General features: G+C 32.7%; 1 long non-coding RNA gene across 1 annotated transcript; it reads left to right on the top strand.

Annotated features, from left to right (window-relative positions):
- The first annotated feature begins 382 nt into the window (after positions 1–382).
- LOC137620267 (uncharacterized) lies at positions 383–10,940 on the top strand. The gene is made up of 3 exons (XR_011040037.1): positions 383–526; positions 6,852–6,948; positions 8,613–10,940. It is a non-coding gene; the product is annotated as an uncharacterized lncRNA (long non-coding RNA).
- The last annotated feature ends 490 nt before the right edge of the window (positions 10,941–11,430 follow it).

Below are 11,430 nucleotides of genomic sequence, written 5' to 3'. Positions count from 1 at the left end.
TTTCTTTATCTTTTTTTTTCTTTTTTTTTTTTGCTAATTCTTAATTTCTGATATTTTTACCAAAATTAACCCCCAGAAAATAGGATGTCCAAGATGGGGAAGGATACATTGATTCTCGCTTTAATTGATCTCTCTCTCTCTCTCTCTCTCTCTCTCTCTCTCTGAGTTTTTTATTCGTTTGTATATATTAATGTACGGATTATCTTGCTTACCATATGACTAAATTAATTCAGACAACAATAAAACTATCTAATTCCATTGTCACCTTGTTACTTGTCTCTTGGTGAAAACTGCTGGTATGGTAATTAATTTATACTCACCGAGGTGCTCTTGTTTCTTCTCCAGCCAATCAGGAGCCGCCATCTTCGACTTTGTTAGAACTGAAAGACTCAGGCGCTTCTGATTGGCTGTTAACTAGTGGACAGACCTGAAATTTAACCTCAATAATTTTGTCCTCAGTTTGCTTTGTGGTGTCAGTGTGCGTACGTCTAAACTTCGTTTGTTTCCAAATACTACTTCTGCTAAGGTAGGTTGGTATGTCAGGACATAGGTTTTTAACTTATGTCTGTACTACAATTGAGTGTGGGTGTCCTACACTTAAATTGTGAAAGGCAATACTGTCTGCTGACCTTGGTTTTTATGAGAAATTTTGTGCTGTGTTCGGTACTGTTCAAGTGAACTTTCAAAATGTTTTTGTATTGGGTATACCATATTTGTCGTAATTGTCAATAGTTCAGATATGATAGTCCGGAACAAAGTGAAGGAATCATGTTAGGTGCAAAGTTTAAGTTTTAAGTGTCAAAACATACTAAGAGCTTAATTATATCGCCTACCATTGGGGGTCGCTGTCCCTTTTCTACACCATTTGCGACCCTTCTCTACAGGATACTGTGACCTTTAATATTACTGTGCCCTTTCACCCAAGTGTCTTTCTTAATTTGTAATTGTGATAAATTATATTTACCATTCTAAATTTCTTCTGAGAAAGTGACATAGTAGTCATAGTCGTCTTAGTAGAAACGGTGGTACATAAGGAACTTCCAAATGAGTAAGGTTATTTTGATAGCTCGGATTAAAGAATCTGTGATGAAACCAAATGTCCAAGTTTTATTGTCAAAATATGACAAATTGAATGCTGTACCATTTAAGTAAATTACGACAGCTTAAAGATTGAATTATCAATAATGGAGATCTCTGAGGAACTTGTCAGCAAAAAATAAAAAGCTATTTTGTCACCCGGCTGACGTTATTGGGGAGAAACTGAGATGGTTAGTAAGCGAATCCAAAACTGTTACCGATTACCGGTTTTTGAAAAAAAAATTAGCTATTTTACAATTAATATCGTGGCTAAGGTTAATAAAGTAGCACCCAGTACCTTGTATATTACTGCTTGTTATAGGTATAAATAAAATTTGCCATAGATTACAAGTAAATGTTGGTGTATAAAATGCTACCAGTATCATAAGATAGTTTACGATCTGATAGTTTGGCACTTTTCATGTTTCTGCATTTCAACCATTTACACTTGGGATCATTTATCGTACTGTAGAGTACTTTCGATAATCATAAATTAGTCAAATAAGTAAGGGTTTCCTTGGATAGTATAATGTTGATAGACCATTGGAACTCATAATTGGATAGATCTTTGCAAATACGCCATTTTGAATCCAATATACTCATGGCGGATCGAAGTTAGATATCAAAATAAAAAAAGTTTTGCTCCTTTTCTTTTGGCGCATAGTTAAAAAAAAAAAAAAAACAGGTGGTGCTGCTGTAATAAATTGTTCGAACAAAGTAACCAACAATTTATATTTTAATCTCTTGGTTATTTTTCAATGTTAGAATATAAAATTCAATTACAGCTCTAATTTTGCTACTAGAAATGATTAGGGTTGAAATTGTTTATATAGTCTGATAATGCGAAATTGAAGTCCATGTTCGAGCAGAGTGGAGAAAAAAAGTTTAAACTCGTCCTTTTGAACTCCTTTATTCCGTAAATTACACAATATTTCTTGTTTCTTGTTATTTCTTTTGGTTTTAAAGCCAACCTCCACTGAAGTCGAGTGAACTATACTCGGGCGGGTCCATATAAATCATCTAACGAAACATTTTCATTATAACTTATAAAATTCTTTGATTGTTGCATCTTCCAAATTATATGATCTTGTGAAAAGTAATGTCTTTAGTTTCTTCTTAAATTCAATTGCTCCCTTTAGGTCCTTCATTTCAGTTGGCAGTTTATTATAATGTCTAGGCGCACAGTAGCTAAAAGCCCCTTCACCAAATTTACTATTTGTTCTTTTTTCCGATACTGTCACCTGTCTTATGGTAAAATTTGTTTCTAGTTCGTTTGTTCAGACATTCTTTTAGATATTTTGGTTCATTTTGGTTTTGTATTTTAAACGTTAGTAAAAGTAGCTTGTATTCAATTCAAAGTACTATGATAGAAATTTAATTATTTTACCGCCTGTCAGAATAGAGGAGCAGTGAAATTGTTAAATTGCGAGATAAACTAGCCAAGGCAGAGCAAGAGCCGGTTTGAACTAGCGATTTGGGTAATTACAATGGTAACACTATAGCCCACATTGCTGACGTGTGCAGCACATCCATGTAGCCTACTGCTTGCCAGAATAGAAAAACAATGAAGTCTTGAATAGCGAGTGAAGCGAACCAAGGCAGAGCAAAAACCAGTTTGAACAAAGCGATTTAGATGGTGGTAGGACATTTGCGTCCCGGACAGTTTTGTCCCGGCTAATTGCGTCCCCGGACAAATGCGTCCCCAGACTTTTTCGTCCCGGCAATATGCGTACCAGTGCTTGTTTTTAGTGACCAATTATATTTGTTAAAAGATATGGAAGTGACTGTCTTGTCTGTACTTATGTATGTTATCGCTCGATTGCAGAGCTACTAATGACTAAATAAGATATATGGCATAAAACTACTGATATACAGAAGTTGACTATCATTTTACTTTTGTATTCGCGTAGACCTTTTGAAAACACTTCCTGATTTCTTTAAAAGCAGAAGACTAATTATGCACGGCAGTTCAACCTCAGTTTTTTTTATATATATATATAATTCGTTTACATAGTGGTGAGCTACTAGACTTTCTTTTATTTTGTGTAATATATTGGACTTTGCTCTTTCATAAACTTCGTTTATATAGTGGTGAACTACTAAGCTTTTTTTTTTTTAATTTTGCTTGTGTAATATATTGTATGTCATTAATTTCTATAAAGTTTTTAAAGGTAATAATACGTGCAACTGAAATATTGATGTCTGTCCTTTCGTGTCAAGTATGGCTAAAGGTATAATTATTATTGTCAGAGTATGAAGAATCTAAATTATTTGATGCCATTAAATCATATGCATATTCAGGGTGGATTAAGGTATAAATAAATTTACTGTGTAAAAGTATGAAGGTAAAAATGAAAAGCTTTAAAGAAAAAGTAGGCCTAAAACACACATACAGGTACGCATATGTCCGGGGACGCAAACGTCCAGTACGCAAATGTCCTAGAACCGATTTAGATTATAACAGATGAATATTAGTTCAGATTGTTGGCGTGCACAACATAGGTAAGTACCACCTGCTATAGCAGAGCTATGAAATTGTTGAATTGAGTGATCAGCGAAGGTAGATAAAAAACCAGTTTGTACTAAGTGATTTAGATTATGATAGCAAAAATACTAGTTCAGATAGCTAGTGTGCGCAACACATCCATGTGCCACCTGCTATAGCAGAGCAATAAAATTGTTGATTTGGTTTTGGTTTTTGGTTTTAGGATTTACGGGTTTATTTCTCGCCCTCCATCAGACACTAGAAGTCTGTTCAGGCGGGCCTTGGTGTGTGAAAATAATTTCTTTCCAGTTAATATTTTGCTCTGTATCTTATCTCGCTAGTATTTGTATTCAGGCTTTTTTAGGTCACTATTATAACACTTTCTAAAAAGATAAAGTGATCAGCGAAGGTAGATAAAAAACCAGTTTGAACTAAGTGACTTAGATAATAATAAAAATACCAGTCCAGATAGCTAGTGTGCGCAACACATCCATGTACTGCCTCCTATAACAGAAGAGCAATGAAATGTTGAATTGAGCGAAGAGGTCAAGGCCGATTAAAAACCAGTTGAACAATGTAATTTAAATGACAGATAAATATTAGTCCAGATAGCTAGCATGCACAACACATCCATGTACCGCCTCCTATAACAGAAGAGCAATGAAATAATGTTGAATTGAGAAGAGCCAAGGTCGAGCAAAATCCAGTTTGAACTAAGTGATTTAGATTATAAGATAAATATTAGTCCAGATAGCTAGCATGCACAACACATCAATGTACCGCCTTCCATATCAGTAGAACAATGGAATAATGTGGAATTGAGCGAAGAGAGCGAAGGTCGATCAAAAACCAGTTTGAACTAAGTGATTAAATATTTAAACCTAGATACTACCTCACTTGGCTAACAATCGTTTTGTTGGCTAACAATCGTTTTGTTGGCTAACAATCGTTTTGTTGGCTAACAATCGTTTTGTTGGCTAACAATCGTTTTGTTGGCTAACAATCGTTTTGTTGGCTAACAATCGTTTTGTTGGCTAACAATCGTTTTGTTAGCCAGAACATAGGAACAAGAAAATTTCAAATATCGATTGAAGCAAACTGCAAGACAAAATTCAGCAGCAAACCAGTTCATTTGGTGTACGACCATACAGGTAAATAAGCTCAATTAAGGTTTTTGTAGTTGTATGCGATGAACATTAGTTGGGTCAAAAGCCCATTAGTCGTGATCGTGGAGTATAGCACTAAATTTTAATTGAAATGTCTTCTAGGGATGTTAAAAGAAAAATTTAGTCAATGTATACCTCCTGATGTGGGCGGAATTGGGGGGAGCGCCCTAAAAATCTGCCGCCCCCGAAATCTGAAATTTTAGTTTATGGCCTAGATATTTGTAGGGCTCCCAAATTTTGATGTAGGGGTTTTTGGGGGATGGGAAATTAATATTTCAAGGATTCGGAAGCATTTTAATTGCAGATGTTTTTTTAAATTTTAGCTTTTTTAATCACCACCCCCGCACGGAGCGAAAACTCTCCTAACAAGAATTAATTTTAATTGAAAGTTATGTATGTACGGTTTTTTGGGGCCAGGGAATTCATCTTTGGTGTTTTTATGGGTTCATGAACTTTCTGCTGATATAGGGAGAGCCACATATGAATCAGCGTCCCCATCTAATGCCAATAAATAGCAAATTAGCGTCCCCATCTAATGCCAATAAATAGCAAATTAAAATGTAGTCAAATGTATTATATGTTATGTAGGAACATGTGGATTTTATTTCTTTGATAAAGATTGACTAATTTTAGTACCATTTTCGATCTTGTGTGGTTTTAACCATAGATCACACTCAATACTGTAGTAGCAACTGTTTTATTGAATAAAACTTTAAAAAAAATTAAAACTTTCACCAACTAGAAATATGAATAATCACTTTCACAAGGTAAACTATCTAATACTACTAACTAGAATTTAGAAAACGTTAACTGAGATTAATTTTATGAATAAATCACTGCGATTGTCAGTAAGAATCTTTAAATGTGTTGAATGTTGTTGTGGAAGTCTGGTAATGGTGGGCGGCTGAATCTTATATCTTATGCCATTACTTTTGTTCCCATGCAGCCATTTCCTGTTGGGTTGGGTTGCTCCTCAAGGTAGAAATTCTTCATGCAATATGTAAGGTAGTTTACTTTTGTCAAAATATAGGGAATCAGCATCAAGGGGGAGGTTTTAGAATATTTTTCTACTGTAACTGTCCCCGCTTCGTTCAATCTTGCTGTGCAGTCTCAAATGTTCCTTCATAATGCAATTGCAAAATTTTTTGCGGGGCCCCAGTTCCTTGCTTTCCGGTCCAGTTCCTTGGTTTCTGGCTCAAATGTAGAAATATACTTGATTCTTGCCTTGTGTGTAGACCTTAGGTGCTAAATGCCTTAAGTTATGTAGCTTAAAATTAGGGCAGTGAAAGTATTTGGATAGTATGTCAAACCGTAGTAAGAATTATTTTGATAATGTCATCTATACTCAATTTTTTTTTAAAGGGGCGCATTTGCATAGACTCGCAGCGGTGCCCCTTTAGTTCGGGAAAAGTTTTCTATCTGATTGGTTAGAATCATCTTGTCCACCCAATCTGCGATCAGGAAACTTTTCAAGAGCTATAAGGGCACCCCTACGAGTCTCTTTAAATCTGCCTCACTAAACAAATTGACTATAGGATATTACATCCTCGGATGATCCTCCCCACCTAAATATTTTTCATTGACAGAATTGCTTGTATTCTGAATTCTGAATTTAAAAAAAAAAAAATCTTAGCTATAAAGTTATAAAAGCGTTGCTGGGGTCTTGCAAATGGGATATGAAAGCATCTCTGCCCTGTACCAATTTTAATAAGTAGAACAAAGTATACCATAGAGGCATAGACCCTTGAGAGTTGATTTAGCTTTATGCTTTCGAACCAGTAAAGGTGCAGGGGTGTTATTTGTTCACCGGTTGCAGTAAAAATGAGATGGCTTAGAGGATTACAATAAGCTTGTTTTTTATGATTCAAGATCGTATGTACTTGTAGCTATTGAAAAAGTTAGTTCTAGTTAAAATGTGAGGATATTGAAAGTATGCTTGTAAGTCTTAGACTAATTTAGAGTGAAGAGAGTCTTATTTGATAGGGCAGCTAAGTAAACAAATTTAATAATCTAATTATAGCGAACTAAATGTTACCAACAAATTTCAGAAATTACTAGAGCACAAATTTTAAATATTACTAGAGCACCTTTTTGTTTTATCTAATTCAAATTTTCTTTTTCAGGTATGGCTTGAACTTCTACAGATAACAAACTACATCGCAGTAATCTAATGATAAAAATCTCAAGAAATCTGCCAAGCACAAAATGGAAATTCATAAGGTAAGTTAGTAATTTATAATTTTTAATAAAAAGGTTTTCTAGAAGTGTTATGCTTTTTTATTAGTCAGCTTAAAGGCTAATATGTTATATACTAATTGAAGGGTCCTTTTTGAGAGAAATATGAATAAAAAGATTCTAAACCAGAGCACTCATCAAATCTCAAATGTTATTTGGTACTATATAAAGTTTTTCTAAATATTTTTTTTATTTCTAAAGTTCATAGAATGTTAATCACTTATTGTCCAAACCAAAGGATTATTTGAATTAGTAACAAAATCACTTGGTAAAATGAATAGTTTTATGTTTACATTTAAAGAAAAAAAAGTTCTCAATGAATATGGAAAATTAGAATGTTTGTCAAAACTGTGTTGAATATTTCAGAAAGGAAAAATGTGACTTTAAACTGTTGGTTAGTTGACGGAGTAGATATAAAAGGGTCAAACGATTAATTTAATCAGTTGACAGACTACAGTAAAACTGTTTAGTCTAATTATTCAAGGAAAATCTGGTTTTTAAATTAACTTTTAAAAGTTTGGGCAAATTATTAAACTTATCTTCGTAAAGCTTGGGTAAATGATTTTTAACAGATGAAAAAGTAGTTTTAAATAATTAGTGGTTGGTATTGTATTTAGTTATCAGTGAAATGTCAAAGCACGATTGAAGGATCATTTTGTCATATACTAGTAGTATGGGAGCCGTAAGTATTTACCGGTAGTCTTTGTCAGCGAATGAGTTTAAGGATAGGAGTCGAAAGTTGATGGATTCAAATTGGGTTGCAGACGAATGTTAAATTAGGTTTTTCCAGTTTAAGTTAGTTTGGCTGATTTGTTATTTAGGTTTGTAGTGTTGAAGCTAGTTAATCAGAGTAGGGCTGGATAGTAGACAAATTTCATGGTATACCAGAAGGGATTACTAGGAAAATAGTTTTTCCATATAGTTGTGGAACTGTAAGGCTTGCTTGATTAATCTATTAATCTCGTAACGTGTATTAGGAAAACTGGTCATTATATTGGGTCATCTTATGGTTTTAAAGTTAGACCAAATATGTAGTAGGAAGATTGTAATTACGAATTCGAAGTACCAACGTTGTTCAGTTGACAAACTACAGTTAAATTTATTTGCCAATTTACTGAAGTGTAACATATGCTAAATATCTGATAAAGCGTGACAGTTGACGAAATCTTTAAGATCGAAGTTAAATTTTTCAAATTACTGTAGCTACACTGAAATGAGGATGGAAGAAAAGTAACTAGAACATAGTATTGCCATAGGTACTAGTCGTTGGATGGAATTCTGATATTTAATGTACTATTAGACTATTATAGTTCAGAATTACTGGTTTAGCATATATAGCTTATTAGCTGTTCGAGTAAGGATGATGTGCCAGTTCCAGGGACAGGGTCGATTTAATTAGCTTTAATGAAGGTGGTGAAATACATTTTAACATGTTAATGGGATACTTATTTTGATAAGAGATAGTACAGAGTTTTAGACTTTTACCATATGACTTATACTGTATTTGCTTTAAGGTGTCAGGAAAATTAATTTAATTTTTCTACTTCATCGAATCTTGTAGGCCCATTGCTAGCAAAGGGTTTACAAGAAACTAATCTTTGTAACATTTAAGTTTGGTTGAGTTAATAAAATGTTTTTTCTTTTTACAGGTGAGTAATCTAGCTGGGAAGGAAATAATTCTGGAGTCAAATATGAACTTCTACCGTTGAGATCCTGAGCCCTGTTGAATGAAGTAGGACCAGCTGCTTGAAGACAGAAAACCTGCCGCAGATCTCTTCAACTTCTTTGAAACTCTTGTCGAAGAGTTCCTAAGCAAAAGGATATAAACTTAAGATTATATAAATTTGTGCTTTAGAATTGCAATTCTCATTTAAATTCATGACTAGTAATTAATCTGGCAATCTTATCAGGCTTGTCTCTTAAGTCATGTAGAGTACTAAGGGAATTATTTGCCTATTCAAATCTTAATTTCTAAATATTGACATTACTCATTGATATTTACCTATTGACATTTTCATTAAAAGTTTAGATTATTTTTTTTTTGTTTTGTTAGGGTTAATTTTATGGAATTCATAAGTCACCAGATTATCAGGTTTAAAGATTTTTGGCCTTAGCTCTTTTCAGTTAAACTTTTTTGATGAATTCTCAAGTCATCAGTTTATCAGGTTTAAAGATTTTTAGCCTTGGCTCTTTTCAGTTAAACTTTTTTGATGAATTCTTAAGTAATCAGTTTATCAGGTTTAAAGATTTTTGGCCTTAGCTCTTTTCACTTAATCTTTTATGATGAATTCTTAAGTCATCAGGTTTAAAGGTTTTTGGCCTTAGCTCTTTTCAGTTAAACTTTTTTGATGAATTCTTAAGTAATCAGTTTATCAGGTTTAAAGATTTTTGGCCTTAGCTCTTTTCAGTTAAACTTTTATGATGAATTCTTAAGTCATCAGTTTATCAGGTTTAAAGATTTTTGGCCTTAGCTCTTTTCAGTTAATCTTTTTTGATGAATTCTTAAGTCATCAGTTTATTAGGTTTAAAGATTTTTGGCCTTAGCTCTTCAGTTAAACTTTTTTGATGAATTCTTAAGTCATCAGTTTATCAGGTTTAAAGATTTTTGGCCTTAGCTCTTTTCAGTTAATCATTTTTGATAAGTAGTTTCATCTGTTTACAATATCGAAATTTTGCAATATGGATGACCGAACAATTATCTTGTTAAAAGTAACCATTTAAGTCATCATAGTTTTTTCAAGAAGGGTCTTAATCAGTTTTGAAGATCTCTTAGGGTGTAAATAATTTTTTTTACATAGTTTGAAATTTAGTCAGTGTATGGTTAGATAGCAATAGCATTTCTCAAATACATACAATATTTAAATTCAAAAGGACTATTGGTAACCAAATTCCTTTTCATTATCTCTGAAATTTTAAATCAGGATAGTTTAACTGTGACTAAATTTACTCAAAAGCCATAAAGATTGCCAGTGTTCTTAGCTTGAAATTACCTTTCATATGAAATATTTAAAATCATTGGTTTATTAAAAAATTTGCATAGAGAACTATTGAATATGAGACTGATAATGAGAATTGCAAATTCTATTTGTCTTGGTCTTTTAAGGAAACATGCACCTGAAATTCTTGTCTTATAGAAAGCATTTAAGATTACATATATAATTATCTTACGTATTTAAACTCAAAGTAGTTTTCTTTTCGTAATTTTCTTAATTCATTGTAAAAAGTGTTTCCTTAAGGGCTCCAAGCATATTTCTAATATTTATTTTACTCTGAACAAGTTACTTGACGTTTGACTGTTATGACATTTACAATATATGGCTAATGTGATTGAAGTATAATATTACTGTTTACAATTTGTTGCTATACCATAACATCTTTTCTTTCCTTTTATTTCTTTTCATCTAAATTTAGAATGTTGCAATCTCATGCTATATATTTAAGCATTTTTTATTTAAATTTAACTCTTTGAATATACGTAGACGAGAAATTTTGCGTACTTTGCAAATTTGACTTTTTTTTTCTTTTTTTTTTTTTTGCAGCTGACATAAGGCAATATTTGTAATCAGTCATGTGTGTCTACATTTATCACGCATATTTGGCGTGTTATTAGTTTGTCGTAATAACATATATAAAGAAGGTAGACCACCTTATGAAGTAAGAATATATAAATTTTTCAACTTGCACAATTTGTTTTAAGTAATGCTATCGCATAATTCAATTAAATCTGGTGAAACACGAATATGCCTTAACAAACGATAAGGAATTTGTTAGTTATCACATTCTCCAATTGACGTTTAAAGACTGTTGCAAAAATTCTTGTTACTTTGTCTCTCTCTCTCTCTCTCTCTCTCTCTCTCTCTCTCTCTCTCTCTCTCTCTCTCTCTCTCTCTCTCTCTCTCTCTCTCTCTCTCTCTCATACAGAATTGGTTTGATAGTACCAACTATAATTTTGTATAACAATTAATAAAATCCACTATTAAATTATCTATTAATTCTCCTCATGGTTTAAAGTTGTATCCAAAAGTTTTTGGTTATTTGATATGTTATAGTGACTATGTAAATCAACTTAAACTATAAAAAACTAAGTTGTCTAATGCAGTCACACGTCTTGATTCTTGTTTTGAAGTAACCATATAAGTTAAACACTGACAAATGGCAGTTCTGAATGGAGCAGTGATTTTATGCCCTAGATGAACAAAACTGCTTTGAAGATGACAATGTTTATAGTGTGGTTTCAAGTGTCCCTAATTGCTTGAGTGATCTGATTTTGTTAGGTAGAATTACTGCCATCTTAGCATAGTTTTCTGTAGGTTTAGGTTGCAATCTAAGTAAAATAATAATTTTCAAATAAGAGCCTGGAAATAGATTTCGTAGAGGGGAAGTAACTCAATGAACAGTAAGTTAAAAATCTTTTGAATTATATTTGGATTAGTTTGAACATTAGAGGGCATAGTTTCTAAACTAATA

Source organism: Palaemon carinicauda, chromosome 26 (assembly GCF_036898095.1).
Source record: "Palaemon carinicauda isolate YSFRI2023 chromosome 26, ASM3689809v2, whole genome shotgun sequence".
Classification (NCBI taxonomy): Eukaryota; Metazoa; Arthropoda; class Malacostraca; order Decapoda; family Palaemonidae; genus Palaemon; species Palaemon carinicauda.
The sequence above is the reverse complement of the archived record's forward strand: the minus strand, read 5'-3'. Positions and strand labels throughout refer to the sequence as shown.